This window comes from Pteropus vampyrus, unplaced genomic scaffold (assembly GCF_000151845.1).
Source record: "Pteropus vampyrus isolate Shadow unplaced genomic scaffold, Pvam_2.0 Scaffold5, whole genome shotgun sequence".
In the NCBI taxonomy this organism is placed as follows: Eukaryota; Metazoa; Chordata; class Mammalia; order Chiroptera; family Pteropodidae; genus Pteropus; species Pteropus vampyrus.
In genome coordinates, this window is record NW_011888786.1 from 12,645,456 (window position 1) to 12,668,548 (window position 23,093).

General features: G+C 32.6%; 1 protein-coding gene and 2 pseudogenes across 1 annotated transcript in view; all 3 read left to right on the forward strand.

Annotated features, from left to right (window-relative positions):
- The window catches only part of PCDH7 (protocadherin 7), a 410,853-nt gene that overhangs the window by 373,346 nt on the left and 14,414 nt on the right, over positions 1-23,093 (forward strand). The window lies entirely within an intron of this gene.
- Positions 14,811-14,929, forward strand: LOC111744188 (annotated as a pseudogene).
- On the forward strand, positions 22,669-22,787 carry LOC111744030 (annotated as a pseudogene).

Sequence of the window (23,093 nt, forward strand, 5' to 3'; positions counted from 1 at the left end):
AATTTGAATATGATATTTTCATCTTCTCTGCCTTCTTGGGTTTTATATTTTAGAAGTAATAATAAAAATCTACCTTCTGGAGATAGATTCATAAGATCTAGATTATTCACAGTCGATAATGTTTACTTCTTGTTCATTGTAACTTATATAGAATTATCTAATAAAAATATAATGTATAATCACCGAAGGGTTGTTAATGTTTAGGGATACTTTTTTTAAACTCGATGTTTACATTAGTACTCCCATTGGGACAAACAGAGAAAAATAAAATGTGTATAATGCTACCTTCATGTTGAATATTTAACATTAACTATAATAAAGTTCTTACAAAGCATATGGCTAATTGCCAGACCAGTGTTCTTTACCTTTTGATAAGTATATTGCTTGAGAGATATCATTGTTTTATACATCTGTTTTCTTATATTTCTTTGCAATATAGCTCTATAATTTGAAAGTTTAAATGATGTCGAAGGATATTTTATGTATGTATGTATGCATGTATGTATGTATGCATTTGAGGGGAAAGTTTGTATAGTACTTTTGACTGTCAAATAAGTATCAATAACATATTACCACTCTTCCACTTAAAAAAACTGATTTAGAGTGTTTTTTGTTCCCTTTTTAAAAAATTTATTAAATTTATTAGGGTGACATTGGTTAATAAAATTATATAAGTTTCAAGTGTTCAATTTAATGATACATTATCTGTGTATTGCTTTATGTCTTCACCACTCACAGTCAAAGCTTCTTTCGTCACCATATATTTGACCCCTTTACCATTATCACCCTTTCCCTCTGGTAACCACTCAAATATTGTCTGTGTTTATGAGTTTTTATTTGTTCATTTTATTCATTTGTTGCTTTCAGTTTTCTATCCCACATGAGAGTAAAATCATATGGTGCTCAACTTTTTCTGCCTTATTTATTTCACCTAGCGTGATAATCTCAAGATCTATCCATGTTGTCGCAAATGGCAGTATTTCATCTTTTCTTAGGGCTGAGTAATATTCCATTGTATATATGTACCACATTTTCTTTATCTAATCATCTATCTAAGGACACTTCATTTGTTTCCATGACTTGGCCACCATGAATAATGCTGCAGTGCACCTTGGGGTGCATATATCTTTACAGATGTTTTAAATTTGGGGGGTAGATGCCCAGAAGAGGGATTGCTGGGTCATATGGTAGCTCTATTCTTAATTTTTTGAGGAACCTCCATACTGTTTTCCACTGTGGCTGTACCAATTTACATTTCCATCAGCAGTGTATGTGGTTTCCTTTTTCCCCACAACTTCTCCAACACCTATGATTACTTGTCCTATTGATGATTGCCATTCTAACAGGTGTGAGGTGGTATCTCATTGTGGTTTTGACTTGCATTTCCCTAACAGCTAGTGAAGTTGAACATCTTTTCATATATCTGATGGCCATTTGTATGTCTTCTTGGGAGAAGTGTCTGTTCGGGTCCTCTGCCTGTTTTTTAATTGCATTGCTTCCTTTTTGTTTTTACTTGTGAGTATATATATATGTATATACTTTGGATGTTATCCCCCTTATCAGTAGCCTTGGTCTTAGAAAAAATTTTTTATGAATTTTCTTCTATTCTTTATTCTCATTTTCTACCTGTGTTTCCGAAGTCTGTCTTTAAACTATTTCTCCAATTTTCCTTCTACTCTCTAGCTGCACTGCCAACAATCTGTTACCTAACTTACTAGAGTATCCTCTTATCTGTTGTAGTCCACTCTTCTCTATGAACTATTTGGAAATATTAGTGATTTACCATTTTAATGGAAGTGCCTGAAGTAACACTAGCATAGCACTAAATAAAACCTTAAGTACCTTGTTTTCTCACCTCATTCTCTCAGATAATCTGGACAATCCATTCTGGACCAGTTTAAGAACCTCAACTACATAATACCATTTCATGTCTCCATACATTGACTTATACCATTCCTTTCACTGGAATGTTCCCCTCATCCCTACTCCATTCCTTGGTAGGCAAAAGCCAATTATTTCAAAATCCAGATTAAATGTCATCTCCCCAGGAAGAATTATTCCCTCAGATATAAGTCTTTTTAGCACAACACTGCATGTGTTTATACTTTCTCAATATTTGTGTTATCTCACATACTGTAAGCTCTTAGAGTGCAAACACCAAATTCTGTTTATTTTTCTACCACCATAGCACCCAGAACAGTGATTGCAACATTGAATCTGATCAAAAAGTGATCTACAAATTGAACTGTATGTGAAGTTTTGAGTACATGCATTCATCCCTAATTGTATTAAATTATATTTTTCACCAGATATGTTTGCAGCAAGTGAAAATTAATCTACTTGTCTCTATACACCCTTTCTGTTCTGAAGCTTTGTGGTTTAAACTGGAAAGACATCAGTTTGTTCTTATAGGTAAATGATATAGGACTTAATTGAATTAATGCTCAGTGCTTCTTACCAGAATCTTATCATTGGCTATAGCGTTGATCTTGTCCAAGAAAATGTTAGTTTTTGTGTATAAAAACACATTATTATGCACTCTGTCTTCCCAAACTATTTTGAGCAACTACTTATAATGATTTAATTTGCAGGACTGTGTGCCTAATAAGCTTTCTGTTTAAAATCCTAGCACTGAGCTGCCTAAGAGCGACGTGGTCTACATGTAAACTCTTTGTAAACAGCATCTGAATTATAGCAGAGACACACATTAGGGGCTGCCAGAATTCTGTTTGTTGTGTCTGCCTGGTTAGCTGATGCTGGAACAGCTGAAGTATGAGAGTATTGATCGATTAGTGCCAGCTCAAACAAGGAATATGCCAACCTAAAGGGAAGTCAGAGTTGTGTGCAAAGCTGGTTTGGTAAATTTTGACTGGGATAGGTGGTGTGAGGGTTGGACAAGCTGTTTAATACGAAGGCACCGGTACCTTCAGAAATGTATCACAGTGTGTACATGCTATTTCAAATATAGCATTTTATTGGTACTTAATAAAATGGAAAAGTGGTTCATTTTTACCCAAAAGACAGTACTTGTCTTCATATATAAAGTAGGATGGGCAATGAAGTTATTTGTGGAAAAAGTTTAATCTAAAACCTAGCTTTGAACTGAACTATTCACTCTAACTGAATAATTGGATTTATTGCCTCGTGTATATATAGAGGACATTTTTAATATAAAGCTATTAACACAGTTTTATAACAATTACTTTATGAGCTTTGCAACAATAAAGTTGTATCTTAAATCAGGCTCATATGAATGACTTTAATAACAATATTATATGTAAAATATTATATGTGGATGATTCGCAAAATCAAGGTTGTCTATGTTAAATTTTGCCTGTACGTTAGTCAGGGAAACAAGAGAACTTTCTATTAACCACTTAAATATGTATAAGAGCATTTGAGTAAAAAAGTAAAAATCTCCCTTATAGAAGTGTTCCTAGGACTACATTCTATGGAAAAGTTTATTCTAGAAACTCACTCTGGTCACTGGGAAACAGCGGCCTCACTGCAAGGAAGAAATAGAGTTCAGGAGTCCAGAATTCTTTTCATACTATTGCTTGTAGGGGTGTGTGTGTGTGTGTCTGTGTGTCTGTATGTTACACTTGAGACTATAATGAGTATTATATTATTATATATTAATGAGTAGAAAATTATAGAGCTTATTCTATGGATTTAAGCACAAACATGGAATGATGTATTTTTTAAAACTACAAATGATTTATAGTAGGAGTACTACAATAATTTTACACTTTTTAAAACAAAAACTAGTTAAAACAAACAAACAAAACTGGATATGTTTAAGGCAATCATCTATGTCCAGTTTGGATTTGATTTTGTTCTTCCTGAGTTTCTTCCGTCTCCCTCTGTTTCCCACCTTCCCTGATCTTGTGCTGGAAAGTGGCTTTCTTGAGCTGACTTTTAATTTTATTTGCAGAAATGTTCAAACTTTATATCAGCAATTGTGCAAAAATTCCCTGAAAATACAGAATCTTTATGTGTGCTTCTGTGAAGGGTCTGCCTTTTTTTTAATCTCTGCAGTATGCTGGCTACCAGGTACATGTCATGCATAGAATAGAGCTTCTCTTCCTATATGCATAGCTCTTTCTGAGTTTGATGAAGTGAGACTTCCCTGTGTCCTCTGGTGATGAAAAGGAGGTTTTATACTCTGATCCTTCAGATGGAAGAATCCCTTCCTGATTGGGTTCTGTGCTAAAAGTGGATCTGCCTTTGGGCTGAAATATGAATGCCATGATACTTCCTATTTAACATTATAACCTTACTTCCTGGCCCCAGAAAGCTACAGTTTGACTATTTATATCACATTAATTATCATGAAATTATTTGTAAGAGAAAAAGAGATAGTGAGTGAAATGGCCACATTCATGTTAAAGGGATCCTATTGGTCCAGAAATATGATATATTTAGAACAGTATTCTCTTTCTGGAGGTGTCACACTGTGTGATTTATGAAAGTCTGAGTTTCGTCCTTGATATTAATCAATAGATTAAGAAACTTAATTAAGGATGACCATTCTAGCCCCTCTTAGTAATCCATTATGATTTTCTAACCATTACTCTTTTCACTTCTTCTTCATCCTACGTATACTTCTAATTTCTACTAGCTTTTGGATAATTATTTGCTTAAGACAACTACTCATAACATAGGAAGTTAATAGTATTTACTTATTTCTTTTTTATTTTCATACTGTTTTTCTATATTTCTTGTTGTACAAGTTATCTACAATCTTTATATATTCTTAAAGCAGTATGTGTGTGTGTGTGTGTGTGTGTGTGTGTGTGTATGATGAAATTATCCAGACAATTCCTTTTTATAACTAAGCACTAAAGTGTACAAGTAATGACACGAATACATGGGTGATAGAATGTAAATTGAAGGCTAAACGGTGATAGAAATGCATTTTGCGTTTGCATTTTTTTACTTTTTCACAGCGAAGCGAGGAAGGGTGATACAAATATATGTGATAGACGGCCCATTAACTGGCATACGAAATCGCTGAAGCAATGTAGTTCAGCAGAGAGACCAAAGACATGAAATGAGAGTGAGAAAGCAGTTTTGATAATTAGAATGAGTAAAAAGCAATCTCCTGCCTGCTTTAGCTTGCACAGATGACAGGAGAAGGAAAATATTCTTTTCTTCTGAGACAGAAACAGGACATCAGTCAAAATGATAAGAGATGTCAGTATAATATTCCTCTGAGTCAGGTACCACTGAGCTAGGCATCAGAGACAAGAGCTTCTAATCGTTTTCTTTGCTTCAGTTTTACTTTGGGCTTTGGGGTAATATATTCCATATCGGTATATATCTAAAAAAGTTAACGGTTCTTACTTAAGAGGAATAAAACTAGTTTGTAATCTAGTGGGAAAAAGGTAGCTCTTGAAATCAGTAAAATTAAAGATTTCAAATTTTTCTCTATGTTAACTTGAATAAGGAATTAATATTCCTTAAAATGAGTATGAAATTTCCTTTCTCATAGAGATTTTGGATGTATTTATAATAGAATATATGCAAAATGCCTTTGCTTGGAAGAGCTTGATTAACAAATAATTTATATTAATATCTATTATTAAATTCACTAAAGGGATAACCAAAAATTCAGTAATTTTTATGCTAGCAAAATGAACCAGCACTTAAGCCCTAACATACAAAATATAACAATGCTTCATTTTTTAGTTTGTTGTATTTCCAAACAAATCTACAGAAAAGGAAATCGTATATTATTGATGTCAGCCCAAGGAAAAACTTATCTTAAAGTTATCTTAATCTCCAAAACTAAAAATAGACCATATTCATATTTATAGTCTGAAATCAGTAAATGTTCCTTCTATTTCTCTGTCCTACACTATTAAAAACTTGGGTTTTCTTTTTTAAAATAAAATTTGGGGTAATGGAGACTTCTTAAAAAAAGTTACTAATGAGAAAAATGTAAAATTCAGCTGAAATATACTGACTTCCTAAAAACAGAGCTATGAATACAATAGACTGTAACATAACACATCTAGTATAAAAGATACACTCTAATTATATGAGAAAGAGAGAGGAAGAGGGTGACAAGTAATTGAATAATCCTCTTCTCTAATTTAACTGCTAATTCAATGGTTCAGTCACTATCCTCAGTAAAAATTCCACAAGAAGAGACAAACCCTATTTTTGTGATTCTTTGGGCACCTACTCACAGCCAGAGAAGTAAGTTTCACATTGCTGTTTTTATTGGGGAAGAAATTAACAGATTATTTTTGTAAAATGTGTGGAACATTACTGGCACAAAGTAACTGCAATGATTTGTAGATATAATAACATATTAACATTGATTAGCATTGATTCATTCACTTTTCTCATAAATACATATTGAGCATTACATGCATTCGTCATATCATAAGAAAGAATAAACTCTTTCAGTCTTTTTGTTGTTGTTGTTACTGTACAAGAAACCACCCCAAGATGAGTTGTCTTAAGATGATATACATGTACTCGTGGTAGGGTGGTTCTTCTAATCTGGGTTATTGTGAGCTGTTCTTGGTGGGCTCACTCTGCTTTGGTCCACTGTGGGGCATCTGAGGATTGCTTTGCTGAACTTGGCCAGACTCTTTAGTTTGTCCTCTACTGGGACAACAAGGCAACTCTGTTTTAACAGGCTAGCTGAAGCTTATTCTCATGGTATGGCAGAAAAAAAACAAGAGCAGAACATCCAAAGATTGGAAGTGTTGCATGTTGCTTCCATCCTATTCCATTAGCCAAAGCAAATCCCAAGGCCTGGCATGATTTAAGGTGTGGAGAAATAGGCTCCTCCACAAGACTGGAGAGACTGCAAAGTCACATTGCAAAATAAGCTTTGAAACGTAAGGGCAGAGAATTATGGCCATTTTGTCAATTTACCATGATACCATACTAATAGAATCATTGATAAGTCAGCTTGTGAAATACCTTTAATCACTTTTATTAATGTAAGGTTTTTAGTTTTAGTCTTTTCCCATATAAAATAAAGCAGTGTAAAAAAACTGAACCATGAAACAAGTTGATCAAGGATATCACAGGATAAATCAAATTTGTTAGTGTTAGATGATGAAGATTTGTTTATTTAAAGAGGAAAATACCATGATGAATATTAGCTGACTCTTATCTCTAAGTTTAAATCTATTTAGTTTTTAATATGCAGAGGACAAGACAAATATATGTTCATTGTTGTGTGCTTCTCACAAGAATAGCAATTTCGAAGGCTCATCCCTTGTAACATCCCTTTAGTTAGTACTCAGTCCTAACCAAATGGATAGTCCCCTAGTTTGAAGACATGGTTTACTTTCCCAAATATGTGTTAGTAAATAACAATTATGAGTACTGTGCTCTGTCACACAGATATTGACATTAATGTATTCACTGCTTCATCTGATATTGATAATCTAAATGATGGATTCATAAATCCATTTCTCTATAAATCAGGCAGCTTCCATTACAATCTTACCTTGAACTCATTGGCAACCATCCTAAAATCTTAACTTTAAGTCTAAACTGACTGGTGCCAAAGAGCGTGTGTTGTCCAGGTGAAGGCTCAATATTATTATTATTATTAATCAGAAATGAAGCATATAGCTAGAACAATCGCCATAAAATAGCATATTTTACTGAATAATCAAAACATACCTGGCTGCCTAGTTGTGTTCTAAGTTTGTTCCATGTGCATATATATTTATAGCCACAACGACTGTGAAAGGTAGGTACTATTTTTAGCTCAGTTTGCAATTGAGGAAACTGAAGCAAAATTATTAAAAATTTTCTAAGGCCATATATCTTATTGGTGGAACAATGATTCCAACACAGACACTGTGACTCCAACGTGACATCACTCTCACCATTCATGACATATAAATATTAGTTTCACAAATAACCACTTGTGAAACCAGTCTTTTGCTATTGATTATCTAGTATTTTTCTGCCAAGAAAACCAGTGCCAGATATCTATGTGTGACCAAGATCAGGTTCAATTAGTGGCTCTCTACTGTCATCAAAGTTTGCCATGCATGGAAAATTGAATAAGAAATATGAAGTAGAGAATGTGTTCATTTGACTAGGCTGTCCAGTGGAAAGAGAAGAAAAGGCGCATCAAATGCCTGATGCCTTCTTACAAGTTTTGGATTGTGTTAATGACTTGCTGGCAATGCTTATGCTTTGTCATCTTTTCCTGAAAAGCACCTACAAAAGTTTTATTTGTTCAATTATGGAAATTAAAAGATGTAAAGTCCCTTAGATATAAGATGAGTTTTGCTAATTAAGCTGTAAGATTTAAAACTAGTTTGTCTTCTCATATATACCATAAAATATTTCATTATGGGAAGTTCATTGGTTTGACCAAACAATTCATATTTTGTGATTTGCAGTATAAAACAATATTTAAGCAGAAGTTCAATATTTTTAGGAATTTACTCTCATAATAATACGGATATTTATTCAAATTTTGCCGTATGGATAGAGTCTCCACTCATGACAAAACAAACAAGAATAACAACAATTCCACTCAGAACACAGAACTGTGAAACATGATATATTCTAACGGTAAACAATTCTGCCTTGTTGACACTCTGAAAGCAAGTAGTAGAAAATAAGGCACTTTCCAACCCTAATGTGCCTTATAATAATTAATTCAAAATCTCACCAGTGTCAAATCATTACTGCAAAAGGTTATAATTTTTACGTTTTGCTCTTGGGCTCTAACCACTGAGTTTGATTTTTTGCTTAGAACACCATGAACTCAGGAGACAGATTGAGTTCAATTTCAGGCTAGGAGACTTACTAGCACAGTGATTTGGGCAAGTGACTTAGCTTTGGTGATTCATCTCTAAAATGAAGATAAAAGAATTATATGGGTTAGTCATTAATCACTTAGGGCCAGGACTGGCATATAAGCATTCTATAGATATCATTTTTATAAATTCTAAAAGTCCAGTATGGGGACATATGTCAGTTAACTGAGCTATTTATTTTCCTGAAAGTTTTTTTTTAAATCCCTTGTGGCTGACTTTTTGTATACTAACCTCTAAGCAGCAATGGAAACCTTCTCTCAATTGACTAAACTGAGTAAGTTTGGTGACTATATGTTTCTTCCCTTAAGCAGATAAGGTTTAATTGCTAGTATGTGGTACAGGAAACTTACAGACATTTCATTAACCTAAAAATCCATTATTCACAATTTTAAAGGCTCGTGTCCAGAATTGTGTCTTATTTATATATATATATATATATATTTTTGCACTATATGTGCAATGGAAGATTTTAGATTTGTACAACGATTTGCATTTCAGTAAAAGCTATTTTTAGGACAAAAAAGAAAATATAATATTTAGTAATTACTACTAAGAATCTAAGCCATTTGAGTCTCTGCTTACGGTCTTTCAAGAGGCAAAGCATTTCGAAATGAGAATCTATCTTTATCATCTTTATCAACACTGTATGTTCAGTTGGCGTGACATGCTGTGAGCTTTCAGGATGAACAGAAATCTCAAATCTATGAAGCAAAGTCTCTCTGTTGTTTACAGTATTTAAAATAAATTGTTTCAGTTCTCTGTGGGATTGTTTCCTGTTGAGAAGAACTTCATAATTAGAAAACAGCAACTGGAATGGAATTATAATGCAGGTATTTTGACAATGTGGGCACCTGATATATTATCTTGAAATAAACTGACCTATGGTTTTTACCAATAGTGTTCTTTCTAGGAGAGATTTGCATAATACAGAGAATTAGTCCCTTTGCTCATCCTTTTGAAAAAAGCATAGAGTATTTAGTAGAGGAGATAATTATGCTATTTGAGATAATAGTCAGATTTGCTATCTAGGATTGCTATTCTTTATACTACATGGATTTCAGTATAATTGTTCCGATCCTGTTTAGATGAAAGTTGATTCATTTTTCAAAATTTTTTATGATCTCTTTTTATTCTTATTGCTATTTTTTTAAAGCAAGTCAGGTCTATTACTGTAAGCAAAAATGTTTTTGAATATTAAAATTGACCTTCCTTTGTATTTAGAAATTGTTTATTAAAAAATACTTGAATTATCAGAGATCAAATTCTGTTCAAATTATGACTACCTTTGCTTGTCCAGTATTTCATTAACATGTCTGTCATCTAATATTTATTAAATAAACCCTATAAATTCCTTTTTTTTTTTTTTGTATAGAATGTTCAGTAAACACACACAGACATATTCTTTTTTCAGAGAATCAAAATCAAATGACAAGTTGAAGGAATTTTCTATTGACTTCCTATTAAGAGACAATCACAAAATAGTTGTATTATTAAAGTAAATACATGTTGTTGCATTTTAATTGTAATGATGATTATATATCTTAAAAACTTAAGCGGGATAAATCTTCATTCAGGGCAACATGTTACATATTGCTTTCTCCTCTTCTGTATAAATAACTTTTTTTTTTTTTTTTTACTTTTTGTGAGTGACGTAGGAGAACTAAAAATTAAGTATTTTTATGACTTATCCTATAAGTTATTCATTTATAATATCATACTACAGAAGCAAATTCAAGATCTTACCTAATTGCAATAACAAGTTTATTTTAATGTTTGTAGTTTCAAGAATTATCTTTAATATGTTTTCAGCAATAAAACAGGATATTCTATTTATTGAATTTTCACTATATGGCTATGAAAAATTTTGCAAAATCACGAAATAATTCTTAGTGACAATTTGACATACTCTTAATTTGTTGTCACTTTATAGTTAATTTTAGAATGTTTAAAGTCAAGTATTTCTAGTACTTAATTTTTAGTAAACCTATCATTTACATAGTTTTCATATTATTTATTTTATTTTTTAATTAAAACTTTTCTAGTCAATAGAAATCACCTTATATAATTATAAATATACTACTTCTTCTGACATTTAATTGATGAGTTATTATACATTTGTGTGGCATCTGTGGGTAGATAAAAAATTAGTGTATTGACATTATTTAAAATATCCAGGGTCCATTGAGATACTGCCTCTAAGCCACCATTATCATCATCCAGACATTGGCCTATAAATCACGCCAAATCTATATTCAAAATGCTCTTTTTTTCTAATGATACAAAATTGGCTTGTTTTTAGGCCCTCTATGAAATGGTATCATTAAAGCATAAAGTTTATTAGATCTATTTTAGCAGTGTTCATTTTAAAAGCAGCCACCTCAAACACACACACACACACACACACACACACACACACACACACACACACTTATTAAAAGGAGAGAGGGAGAGATAAGGAGAAAAGGAAGGGATGAAGAAAGAGAGAGAGACTTGAGCTTGTACAACTATTACAAAGCAAAATTTTATTATTAAATCAGATCCCTTAAATAAAAACACGCGAGAGCTGTCTTTCAAAGACTTCTCTTAAAGCATGAAAATGTTATATGGCATCCTAATTTAGCCAGTCCACAAAGCTATCTGTGATGGCAGAAAAAGGATCTTTCTTGAAATGGATGCTTCAGTCTTTTTCTCCCAGTCGCTATTCAACGTCCTTTGTCTATTTATATTCATTATTGCCGCTGTAAGAACAGTGCGGTTTTTCATTACTTCATTGGCATGAGATGCACTGATTCAGTTTTGCTGTCAGCTCTGACCCTTTGCTTTCCCTCTCTCACTTTCACTTACTAAAAATCTACAAATGGAAGGAACAGCATACACAGTATAATACAGTACAAAATAAATAGCACATCACAAAATAAGTTGTCATGTTTAGCTTAGTTTAACGGAATTGCATGTATTGAACAAAGAACACAAAGAAGCTTACAAACGAACGGGATATTTTGATGATTTTTTTTGTATGTAATGATTTTTTAAATCATGCTAAGTATTATTATCAATCCTCTGAATTTTTACTACATTATTATTATGGATAATTTTTATTCCCTCTAAGATAGTCAATTGATAAAGAAAAAGAAGTTTGGTAAGATGATTGACATGATAACTTCACAGTTTTGCTGTGAAATATGTGCAGCTATTTAATATGAATTCTTTAATTTATTTTCAGCTCATTTCTAAATTTTCTGTGATTAGCATGATCATCTAATACATTCTCTTTTTAAATGTTTCTCATGTTGCATATTGTTTAAGCTATATTAATTCGCTATATGGGAAATTGTAGGAAACTTATTTTTCTTAAATTTTACTATAAGTAATACTAGCAATATAATGTAATGAATTTTTATTATGACTCACATAACTAGGAAGATAATTCTTGAAAAATACATATTTTATATACTTTTCTTTCTGATAATCATGGACAGGAGGAACTGATACTGAATTTTAAAGCAGTTTAACAAAGTAATTGGATCTCACACAACAGAAAATCATTTTAAAATATACATTTTGCCAGCTCAGAGAATTCAGTCTGGTACCATTATTGAATTTACATTTACTCTTTTTCTTGCAAAATGGATAAGAAAATCTTCTATTATATCCAGATGCCTCTGGTATGGTTTAATGCTTCTCTCTCTTTTTCTCCCCCAAAATGATATTATTTATAAAGAACCTAGAAAAAATAATGATATGACAGGTCTTCATTCTTCTATACTTGGGAGCTATGGGATGTATAAAAATCTCTCTCTAGGTAGTTCTGAAGATTCCTACAAGACCAGGCCTGGTTACTAGAGGGGAGAGAAATGATCTTAAGAGGTCTACTTACAATCTATATAAGTAAGTAAGTGACTCCGATGCTAGAAAAATCTGTCTTGTGCTCAAAAATCTTGAAGCATCTTTCCATATTTGTTGAGTCCCTGTAGGGATTATTGTATCTGACACTGTTAGAGCAGTAATTCTCTGGAGAAACATGAGATATGTTTGGTTCATCAAAAGTGGATTTGGTTATAAAATTTCCATAAATATTGTTCACGAACTTTTCTGGATGTTATAGGTAGTAAACAAAATGCTTTTATGAGCATTTTGTGCTTCATAGAAACTTGTAACGTCACGAAAGCCTACCAACACATCAAAAGCTTTAGCTAGGCTATGTTGATATCATTGCTTTATATGTGAGGTAACTGAGGTCAACAAAGTTTATGTCTTGCCACTTATGTGGCATTTTTAGTTATGTTGGCATGGCGATTCTCATAAGTAGTTTATGGGGCTGCTTGAAAAACTCCATACAGATCATGACTTTATCATTCCTGGAAAATCTTGTCCCTTATTCATTTCTCAGTATAATTTCAAATACAAGTTGAATAGAAGAGTCTAAATAAGATTTTTTTAAAAAGTGAGCCCCAATACTATTGTAAAATATGTAAATCAGGGTTAAGTCAAATAGTCTTTGGACTGAAAATCTGTGAATTCTGTATAGTGTGTGATGGATTATGTTTAAATTTTTAAGCAACTACAAAAGTGTTAAAGGCACCTTGGAATCTGTATTGAGTAAAAAGTCAATAAACCAATTTGCCTAGGCTAAACTCTTACTTGTTGCTATAGGGTCCAACTCAATTTCATGATGAATGCTGTATATTAGAGCTGTTTATTTCCACTAGTTTATTTCCTTTAAAGGTACTGAGCTTTTCATTAAGTAACACTCAAGAATCCTGTGTATATTTGAAGCATCTGACAAGGGCAAACAGAAATATTTTGTTGCTGAGACATAGTTAATATTTTAGTATTAGTTAATTCATTTATTCCACAATTATTCATCATGTATCTAAAATGTGCCAAGCAATTTTCTAGGAAAGATATTTATTAAGTCAATACATTTTTTTTTCTTACTAGTATATTAGCATCATTATGAGATTGCTAAAAACATGAATTTTTCAATTTGGATGAGACTGTAGCTATTTCTCTATAGAATAGAATGACAGATGGAGATAATTGGCTGAAATTTATTTTAAAAAATTTGCTTCCACTATAATCGTGGATAGAAAAATGGTTTCATCTTTTATCCAATACTGAGTAATGATGTTTGGAAGGACTTGGAAGTGGAGGTCAGCTTCTGTTGGGAAGCGTGTGTGGAGATAATATTAATGATATCTGTTGTGAATGTGTGAATGTGAATGGTGAGCCAAAGTTGAGATTTTCTAATGTTGAGCTCAATGACCAAAGCTAAATTTTATTTATTTTTTTTTAGTCTTCCTTGAACATTTCACACAATGTTTTATAGTTTTCTGATGAAAGTCATTGATTTCTAACAGGATTAAATTTACACATGTACTTGTCTTCATTTCCTAGATTCTCTGCATTGTGAAGACATGATCCATGTTTAAATTAATTGTGGGACCCCCACAATCCCTTGGTAGGAGATACTCAGGCACTATTTGTTTAATACATCACTGAGTACAGAAGGCTGCATTTGAGTATGATCAACCCTCAAAGACTAATAAAACCCTGCCATTCTCTGAAATCCATGTCCAGCATTGCAAAAAAGTAGTAAAGCTTGTGTAAGTTATGATGAGAGCTCTGCTATTGCTATAGCGCTCAGATTTACATCGAAAGGGAATTGAAATCTGCCACTGGGAACACTTTAAATCCTCTACTAATTTTAGGTCATTAGTCGTTCTTCTTTTGGAATGATAATTCACATAACTTGAAAGTTTTCCCTCCCTGGGAAGCTAATCCATCATGTTATCAATTTTAAAAAGATTTTACTTGAAAACATGTTTAGTGTTCAGTAACCCTTAAAAAAAAAAAAAAAAAAAAAAGAACAGAAAACAAGATATCAACCTGAGTAATATCTAATTTAAAATCTGTTTGGGGTGCTTTGCCCTCAACTTAAAGCTGTAATTTTGGTGCTTACGGCGCAAGAGAACAAAAGCTAAAGATCAAGAGGGAGTCTATGGCCATGCTACCCTGAAGAAGCCGGATCCTGTCTGATCTCGGAAGCTAAGCAGGGTAGGGCCTGGTTAGTACTTGGAGGGGAGACCACCTAGGAAGACCAGGTGCTGTAGGCATAAAAAATAAAAAATAAGGGATTGTAAACTGACAAGGTCCTTGCAATCTGTGAGATCAACCAAAGGTTGCCTCACCTAAAAAACAAAAAAATAGATCAAGAGGAACACATGAGAACCTTCTGACAAACAGGGTATTTACTTAAAACACTTAAAACACGAAAATAAGAAAGACCTTAAAGTGTATGTTCTTTAAACACAGGAAACGACAAGAGTAGTTAAAAACATTCAGAAAATTCTAGATTAGATTATATGCTCTAGAATCAAGTTTAAAGAAAGAAAAGCAAAAAGAAAAACTGTAAATCTATATCTATAACAGAGAGCTGCTGTTGCCTTACTCTTTTTTTAATCACTATAGAGCTACTAAAACCTTTTTGGAATTAAGATTAGATGATATAAAATGTTCAAGTCTTCTTTGTCATTGGTCTATATTTTTTTCTTCTTAATGTAGTTTTTTGTTTCTTGCTGGGTCTATAGTTTTTCATTAACTTGTCTACAATGTTCCAGTTTTAGATTCATTTCACATATTTTCATTCTTAATGATAGGAAATGATTGATCGACTCACTCATTCTCTGTTATTTTTCATGTCTATGTGCTAATACTCTGTAGAATTATTTTTTAAATTATATTTTAGCCTTATGTTACAGCCTTCACATACACATAAAAAAAGAAAGGGAGAGGCAGCTTCTAAGGTCTCTAACCTAGATTAATCGGTCATAAATCTGTAACCATTGAGTCAATGTTTACAGTTAGTCTATATAGTATACCTTAAAACAGAATCAATATAAAGTTAACGGTGAATATAAATTCTTTCATAGGTCATACATCAGGTTGAGAGACATTATCTTTCTCTGTTTTGTTTTTACTATTTTTTCCCTTTCATCTACTTCTTTATACTCTTTCTCTTCTTTCCCTTTTTCCTTCTTTACATTCTTTCTTCTCTTCCTCTTTATCCTCCCTTCCTCCCCTCACTTGCCTCATTCCTCCTTTCTTCCTTCCTTTTTGTTCTCTCCTAATTCTTCTTTCAGTTCCTTTTGTCCTTCGTTTTTTAATTTTTCTACCATTTTCCTTCCTTTCGAACTTTTTTCATTCTCTTTCTTTCTTTCTTTCTTTCTTTCTTTCTTTCTTTCTTTCTTTCTTTCTTTCTTTCTTTCTTTCTTTCTTTCTTTCTTTCTTTTCTTGTAATCTCTCGATATGTTTACCATATGTTCACTGAAAATTAGGTATAATGGAAAAGATAAATGACAAAATCAAAGTCCCTTCCTTTATTCCTTCATTATTTCCTAAACATGAACTTATTGAAAACTTTTTATGTGCTCATATCTAGAAATCTGAGGTGCAGGGTCTTGTTTATTTTTCACAACATCCCTAGGAATGGGTAGGAAGGCAGTGGCTAAGTAAGATTCATTAGCTTGCATAAACCCATACAGTAAGTGTTGGGATTAGAAAGAATGTATGTCTACTCCAGGATCCTTATTTAGCCACATTCTTTATACCTTTTTCAGTTTATAGAATTTTTTATAGATAAATCACTTGACAGTGGACACACAAGCACTTGCTTTTTTCTCTTCTCATGCAGTAGAAAAGAGTCCCCAAATTGTGTCAGGCACTTTGTATAATCCATTCCTATGATGGTGATTATGACAATGATGGTAACTTACAGCTAAATAGCCTTGTGTGTGCCTGAAGCTGTCTTTACCACTTTCCAAAGATAAATGCAGGCCATTTATAATGACAGCTTAGATATTTATCTTAATGAGTATTGGTGTGCTTAGTATAATCTGCATATGGTCACTAGTCACAGGTCCATGTTAAGATAGAGAGATAAATGTCTTTGAGCTGTTATGGCCTTTGCATGTTTTATTCTAATTTTTATGTCCAGGTGTTGGAAAAGAAAAAAAAAAAAAGATATTTTCAACCTAACTCAATTCTGGTTGAATATTTATTTAATGCACATTTTGAGAAGAAGAGGCAGCATATATGAATTAGTAGATTATTATTTTTTTAATATAACAGAATAGTACTAGGAAGGAAGGAAGAGTGGGAATCAAATATTGGTGGCTATGATTTGCTCCCTTAACTATAAAGGGACAAATTGGAAAGGCTATCATCTGTAAATGATTGCTTAAAAATTTAGGAATAATTTATTTATTTAATGCTGATATTGCTGGTTTATAGCAAGTAGCAGAATAATAGTCTGTGGATGCTTAGTCATTTGAGATATTTTATCTCTGTGGACTTTTTTTTTATTCACTGAATCTTTTAAAATACAGTCGGGAAAATATGATTGCTAGTTGAGAATTTGTAGTTGTTGTTAGCTCTTCATATATACATAGAAAAAATACTTGTAAACTTCAAATAGAAACAACATTGAGCATTTTATTATAACAGTGGTCCAGGGAAAGGGGAAGACATGTCTCTCATGAAAATTCATTTATTTTAAGTTACTCCAACTTAGTTTAAAATAACCTAATCTAGAGTGGCTTGTTGATTTATCTGTAAATAGTTACATTTTGTAAGAAGAAAAAAAATGTGGATCTCTTTAGTTTTCTACAACATAACAGATTTAATTATATCTTTCCCAGCAGGAAAAAGTACGTAGTACTTCTGCTTCTTGGTTGGTAGCCCTGGGGTTAAATATTCAATGCGATCATTATTACATCTGAATCATTATTTATCTGGAAGTATTTTTTTAAACTCAAACCAGTCTGATACTATTTGGGAATATTTAGCTTTAACTATCTGGACTCATCATAAGCAGCATATTTTACTTTACTGGTTCTCCATATTCATGAATAATGTATAACTAGTCATACTTCTCAGATCATCTTATTCTGAATCCTCAACCTGATTGTTAAATTCCAAATGTATTTAATCCTGCCAAATCCGCATGTGTTCTTTGGAAGCCATATAGGCCTTTTATGAGCAGATAATTAGTCCTTATTTTGACTGGACAACATTTTTAATAGTTAAATGACACATCTTAATACAGTCTACAGGATAAATGAATCCCTTAAGTCATTGCTAGCTTTTATTCAGAAAGCAAGTTCTCCTTGACAGTTACTTTAAAAGACAAGTTGTCTCAAGATATTTGTTTTCTCTTTTAAATTTCCTTGCTTTTGCACTTTAGCTCTGCATTATTTAGACTAGTTAATATGCAGAGCAGGAAGCTGTTTCTTAACTTTTTCCTCCTCTTTTTGAAGGTAATTTAATGCACATTAACTGGTATTCTGCACCTTTTATATTTTCTGATTTGTTTAAAGATTCCGTAGATTAAATTCTTTTTTAAAAAATGTTGGTTCTACTTGTAAAGTTCATGCAAATAATAGTTTAGAGATTATATTGTGTTAAAGGCACATATTATCTTTACCATTCAGTCTTACCATCTTTTCATGTCCTCATATGAAAATTTTTAAAAACACACACACACAAGGATTTAAGCAGTAAAAAAAAATTGATTTTAAAATGCACAAAATAGTAATTATGTAAAAAGTGTTTCTTTGGGGGAAATGAGAGATTATACCTAGTTAAGTAGATGACAGAGTACTAATTATTATTTATAGCTTTTATTATTATATACCTGCAAGTCACAATAGATTAAGTTTCAGTTAACTTTGAATAGCTTGTAATTATAAAATACAATGCTGAGAGAAAAATCATTAACTTATGTACACCTAATCTTTGAAATTAAATTACTTTGCATGTCTTTTTCTAAGCTTCTTGTAATGTTCATTTTAAACATTTATTAATTTAAATAATTTAAAAATAAACCTAACCTTAAAAGATGTCTTTTTTATCTACTATTCTGGGGCTTTATTTAAAAAATGTGTATGTATTTGGCACTATAATTTATAAACAAATATATAAATCTATAATTTTTCACATGTGAAAACTGTCATTTTACTGTTGTTAATGGGTAGATATTCTAAAATTGTAATGTTTTGACTCTTAATTTATGCCAAGAAAAGAGAACATTGAGTAAAAATATATAATTTTCAATAATTTAGAATCAACATTCTACCATTCAAATATATGTGTGGAAAAGTTACACTGTATAGTAGTTAGAGCAATTATAGTGATAACAGGAGAAAAACATATTAAGTGCTTCTACATGTAGATCATTTTGCCAAGCACTTACTATCCATTTTCTCATTTAATCCTCAGTTCTATTCAATGAGGTAGAGTTAAGTAACTTGCTCAAGGTGACATTGCTGGCAAGTGTCAGGATGTGAACTCACATCAGACCTCCTCTGTTCAGATCCCAGCATATAAATCACTCTGATTCGCTGATTCCCTCCAATGAAGAGAATTGAAAGTAAAGGTTTACACCATGCATGGCTCCTTGGTTTTTGTGCTCCAAGATACAATTATGAAAAAGTATGAGGCATATAAATGTATGTACTTGAAGATACCACTCGTTTTGCCTCATTTACTTTTAACATGCATGGCTTTTCCCTATTCCTATAAATTAAATCTCAGTTTCATGGATTGCAATTATAGATTCTTAAATAAACTAAAGATTTGGATATTAATCAATTACTTGATCAGCGCAGGGAATCAAGTTGGATCAGTATAGCCCAAATATCACTTTGTGTCCATTTTCTCTTAAGAAATCAGTAGTGATTTTTCCCCAATTTAACCAACCCAATTGTGATTAATATGTCCTACATAATCTTTTTGATGTTTTGTTTGCCAGAAATAACTGTCCATACTTCTTTTTATTTCCACTTCTCACATTTAGTTCACCAAGAAGTGGTTCAGCATCTCCTGTTCTCAGTTCAGCCCAGCACACTGTGGGTTCCAAGCACAGCTTTTCTGTCTCTGGGATGACAATGATCCAAAACCTCAAAATGGAGGTGACTTTCTGCCATGTAGAATTAAAAATAAACCTACATTGTGAAGATAATTTTTTTTAGCTGAATATGGCTTTAAGAATAGAAGTTTGAGGCTTTTTACCAACACAGTAATTTAGTCTCCTTATTTTGACTTGGCTACGAAATGCTTCATCCCTTTCAAGAACTAACTAAGGGACAGCTGTGAGAATAAAAGGGGCGGGGGCAGTCACATCTCGATGTCATTCTGACTCTGGAACCTACACACACACACACACACACACACACACACACACACACACACACCTCCAGTTTTCACTTTCCTGTCTGTTCAAGCTAAAAATGTTCTCCTTATTTCAAGCTAAGGCTGTTGAGATTCTTACTATATCTCACTTCCAAGGACACTGCTTTTTCCAGCCGTTTTCTTCTATGCTTTTCTGTTTTAATTCAGCTTAGACAAAGATGATATCTTTCAGACTTATGACATGAGTTTATAGTACATTGATGTGATATTGGCAGAAAGGTAGTATGGTGCAGAGGTTAAGAGCACAGCTCTGAAGTCAGATTGCTTGGGTTTCCAACCTCATTCTATCACTCGCTATATGCAAACTCTTCTCCGTGCCTTAGTTTCCTCATCTGTAAAAGGGGGATAATATACAACCAGTCCAACAGGGTTGCTGTGGGGACTGAATGAGTTCATATATGTAAAGTTTTAAGATAGACTTAATGTATCAATATTTCTTGAATGAACGAACGAATGAGTGAAGGAATAAATGTATGAATATATTTTTGCAGGTTATGATACCACAAGAGTAAGACCTATCTTCCCTGAACCTGGAAGCTTCATGCCAGCTTTATGCCATGAAATTCATTTCTTCTTATTTTCTCTCACAGTGGAATTTCCACTGAGTTTCTGTGTCCTGCCATAACAAGTCCCAATTCCACTAGTCCTTGGTTAATTGGCAAACCAGAGAAGGCTGACAAATTAACAAGGTTCCCATCAAATGATTCATTTAAGCACTCACAGAGTACAATCCAGTGGTTAATACAGTACACATACATTTTAAGTATGTCATTTAAACTCCCAAAGCATATGCTTTAGTGATGATTTTCATTGTTACAATACTTGTAATTTCATCTTTTTTTGTTTCTTAGAGGACTGATTCATTTAAATTGTACAAAACACTGGCCAGGACACAAAAGCTTACTAAAATTAATTCTTTCCAGCCGGTCTTCTTTGCCTAAGAGCTGCAGAATAGCCAGTGAAACTAATTCATTGAACACATGGGAAAATCTGTTTACACCATGAAAGCTGTTTTCCTATGTGATGCCCACTGCTGGCAAAATCAAAACTGAAAACATTGAAAAAAAAGAGAGTGAAATAAAGAGCATGCGTGGCAGATGGTGGAGATAAATACTTGATCGTCACTGTCTGCTAGTCTCACTGTACTCTTTTCTTTGAATTATCACAGTCCCGTAATTTTGCCACAATTATCTATGAAATTATGCTGATTGTTAAGCTCTGATTCATGCTTTTCTTAAGTCATCTGCAGAAGAAATGACATTCTAATTGCACTCCTGAATTTTTTACACTATGAGTTTGTTAAGCACAGACACATTTTACAAAAAAAAAAAAAAAAAAGCCTAAATGTATGTAATTTGACATTGTGATAGATTAATACTTAGGCATTAGACCAACAGTACAATTAGACAGCTTAAATGTGTCCTACATCTTAATGTCTATTTGACTTTAAGAAGTCACATTAAGTCCTCTTTTTACAAAGAGTCTGTTGCCATTTTGCTTATTGAAATAAATCAAAGTCTATCAGAGGATTTAAGTGGATTATGAGAAGGCTCATCACAATTACACATAATTCTAGAAAATTGGAATCTAGGGAATTAACTGTAAATTCAGAAAGTCTCTAGGTAAGAAACTGTATTTACAGTAGACTTCCTAAAGTGGTTATTGAGGATGTGACTAACTCTTATTCTTTGAGGTATCTAAATTCCTTTTTAATAAGGATAAAATTTAGTCTCTGAAGTAGAATTTGAAATGACAGCTAAAAATACAATTTAAAATTTACATGACATTGTGTGCATGTTATCAGTATATTTTGTATTAAATATGGTATAATACGTAGCTTACTCAGAAACAGCCAAGAATATACAGATTCCCATGTGATATGATTTAAATTATAGACTTTCGATCTTTTGTCAGTGTGACACAATTAATAAATATCATGTTATATAGAAACTAAGTATACACATATAAGTGTGTGTATATACATATATTTTAAAAAATCAACAAAAGCATCACAGAATAATGTGAACTGGTTATGACTCTCTAAATGGGTTCAACTACCAACTAGTGAATCATGATCCTGTTTGGAAAGCACTGATCTAAAATACCTAAGGTCCTACCCACTTAAAATGTATCCATCGGTTTGCTACCAAAAGGCAAAATAAAATTTGTTGAACTGAAATTAGTTGGCACATTGCCTGCAATAGTTTCTATTGAGATACTTGCATATACATACAAGACTGAGACAAGAACCTTCTGCTTTTCATATCTCCTATCATGTAGAATATATTCCCTGAATGACTCCATATTTTGAAATTTTTCATCTATGATACAAGCTGTGTATTAGCAAAAAAAATTATTTCTCAAGTTTTATTATTAAAAGATTTGTATAACTGCCAACCAGAGGTCCTGACAACACTAAAATGACTACAAAATAAGTACCTTCCATAAGAAAGAAACTTAACAACTTAGTTCATACGTACAGCCTTGTGACAACTAAATATAGCATTTTCCCATTAGACATTTTCTTAGCACCTACAAGGACCCACCCTCCTGCTCCAGCCTGAATATGAGAACTATATTTTGTTCTATAAAATATAACTATGGAGTCTACAGCCATGCTACCCTGAACAAGCCCGATCCCGTCTGATCTTGGAAGCTAAGCAGGGTCGGGCCTGGTTAGCACTTGGATAAGAGACCACCTAGGAAGACCAGGTACTGTAGGAGTAAAAAATAAAAAAAAATAAAAAATAAGGGATTGTAAGCTGACAAGGTCCTTGCAATCTGTGAGGTCAACCAAGGGTTGCTTTGCCTAATATATATATATCTCCATGGATTATTTTGATCAACTACATTGTTCAGTTAGAAATCAAACCTCAACTATAGAGATTATAGAACGGATCTTGAAAGAGGATAAGAGAGCTAGTGGTGGAGAAGTTCATTCAGATCTGCACATAACAAACAAAAACAGAACACAATAAAAAATACTTCACATCCTCTGCTTGGCTAATTGCATTGCATTCACAATTAACA